This window comes from Egretta garzetta, unplaced genomic scaffold, assembly GCF_000687185.1.
Source record: "Egretta garzetta isolate BGI_Z169 unplaced genomic scaffold, ASM68718v1 scaffold81, whole genome shotgun sequence".
In the NCBI taxonomy this organism is placed as follows: Eukaryota; Metazoa; Chordata; class Aves; order Pelecaniformes; family Ardeidae; genus Egretta; species Egretta garzetta.
In genome coordinates this window covers 7951411-7954230 of record NW_009258671.1, presented here as the reverse complement: position 1 = coordinate 7954230, position 2820 = coordinate 7951411, and positions in this window count along the sequence as shown.

Sequence of the window (2820 nt, the reverse complement as noted above, 5' to 3'; positions counted from 1 at the left end):
GGGGTCTCAACTCAGCGGTTCCCGATTTACATTCACTCCACAAATTTGCCTTCAAAACCAGAGACCTATGGTGTAAAAGTAGTGGTGGGTTTTGCTGTGGTGAAACCACATGCTGAAATTTAAAAGCATTGTAGAGCTGGGTAAGGCTTTCCAGCACCGATTCAGTGCTGTACAACTGTAAATACAAATAAATCCCTGTACAAATGCCATCAAGCCTCCGCGTACTGGTAAGATGAAGTATTATGAAGTAACATAAATGTTTATTCCCGTGCTAAAATGCTAGCACAAGCCTTCCTTTTTGGGCTGTATATTAGGCAGGAGTGGGTTCATGAGGCTTATAAATAAAATGTGCCTCCAGCCCCACCGTGCCATAGTCTGGGCACCCACTCCTGTGGCACTCTGCCTGCATTAGACTCCCCTTTTCCTTACCAGATGAAGGGGGGGATTTGCTGAACTTTCACGGGAGGTGGTTTGTCTGGTTTTTGTCTTTTACCCCTCTGTTCATCAAACTGCTTTCCTCAGTCAAAAGCTCACCTAGTGAGTGACACAAGCAATTAGTTTATTGGAAACGGCATTGCAAGGGCCAGCTGAAAGCAGGGCAGGGGCAGGTCACCTGGGGAGGGCACCCTGAATTTGAGACATTTCCCCCTGAAATCTGGATGCCCCCTGGCTCAGCCAGCCAGGCTGGCAGCCTCTGTGAAGGTGACATCAATGCAACTGCGTCATCAGGGAGCACAAAACTGGCACGTGCCCAGAGGAGCAGGAGCTGCTGTGGCTGTGCCGAGCATATGCGGCTCTCAGCTGCAAGGGGGTGGCGTTGACGTGTGGGTACCACTTGCTCGTGGCAGCAACTTCCTGAGTAGGTCCTTAGTGTGAAAATTCAGAGATCTTGTTACGGAGATGCTAGCGTTGGCCTGTCTGTAACTAGTCGGGTTCTCCCTGGGAACAGAAAGGGCTGAGGACAGATGGATGGACAGCCCCACATTTCCCCAACCAGCAGGCAGAAAAGGGTCTTCCTCTGTCCCCCAATGGAGCTGGGCCACCAGTTCACCCATCCCTAGCTGCTCCAGCCTCCAGGAGATGCCTGAAGGGTGGTGGGACTCCCCACCATCACAGCTGCAAGGAGCCAGGGATGCGCCTCAGGGCTTTGACCTCCTGAATTTTGGAAGATGAGGTTACACAGGGCAACACCAGGTCACAGGGATAACTCTTCAGCTGCCGGCAGCGGTCCAGCTGAGTTGTTTCTCTGTGGCGGTACTACGAGAGGGCCACATTTTGCCAGCCTGAAGGGTATGAGCCAGGGGCGGGTTTAGACAGACCGTGTTTCTGAGCTCAGCTAACAGCCTAGAAAAATAAACCACACTCTAAATTCTCTTGGAGAGAAAAAAGCAACATCCCGTGGGTTACCAGGGCACAATAATAACACTAGCAGTGCCACAGATGTGCATCTTCAAAGAAAATAGCATGGAAAATAATTGAGTGTTAAACTAAAAGCCTTGGGTGTCCTGCTGCCCTAAGCTTGTGATGAACATCAAGATTTTTGATTCAGGCAGGCTTTAAAGCACCAAAACTGAAGTTTGACTTTAGCACAGCTGGGAGGAGCACAGGAGCTACAGTGCCAGGAGCTGGGGATGCCCAGCCGTGTGTTGGGGGAGGTCACAAGAGCTTTGTGCTTCTCCTTTAGTGGCTCTGGGTAAACACTTGGACCTCCAGGAGAAGCTACAGAAAGGGTGTAGACTTGCTCTTCTCTGCCCAGACAGAAACAAATCACTGTCCCCAAATCATCATGACTACACCACAGCCAAAAATAAATTTACCTACTTACCTTACTACTACTATATCTCAGTTGTTCCTACAAAACAAATACTGAATTCTGGGTGCCAAGTTCAGATGCTCCCAGTTGGAGGTGAGATTTGACTCCTGCCCTTTGGCTGCCAGCACCATCCTGCTGGGCTGGTGGAGGGACCTTATGCTGGGAGGGCTTCGGAGCTCCTGGTGAGCTGACCATGAGCCAGCAGCGTGCCCTTGTTGCCAAGAAAGGCAGTGGCATCCTGGGGTGCATTAAGAGGAGCGTAGCCAGCAGGTGGAGGGGTTATCCTCCCCCTCTACTTTGCCCTGGCGAGACTCCACCTGTCCAGTTCTGGGCTCCCTGGTTCAAGAAGGATGAGAAACTCCTAGAGAGAGTCCAGAGGAGGGCTACAAAGATGATGAGGGGATTGAGACACTTCCCCTATGAGGAAAGGCTGAGGGAGCTGGGCTTGTTTAGCCTGAAGAAGGGAAGACTGAGGGGGGGCTCTCATGAACACGTACAAATATCTTAAGGGTGGATGTCACGAGAATGGAGCCAGACTCTTCTCAGTGGTGCCCAGCGACAGGACAAAGGGCAATGGGCACAAACTGCATGAGAGGAGTCAGCAGTTGAATATAAAGAACTTCTTTACTTTGAGGGTGACAGCACTGGAACAGGCTGCCCAGGGGGGTTGTGGCATCTTCTTCTCTGGAGATATTCAAAACCCGCCTGGATGATGTCCTGTGTAACATGCTCTAGGTGAACCTGCTTTAGCAGGGGGGTTGGACTGGATGATCTCCGGAGGTCCCTTCCAACCCCTGCCATTCTGTGATTCTGTGGTGAATATGGATATACTGGGGACCCTCCCATCACAGCCTTGCCCTCCCCCCTAAACAACCATGCAGAGAAAGTATCTCACCATTTTGTAGCAGTCCTTCCCCAGGTGCTGCTGCCCCAGTGCGGAGCACTGGTCCCAGTGCACACTACAGCCCTGGCCCCCACAGCCTGGGGGTGCGGGTGCAGGCACACCC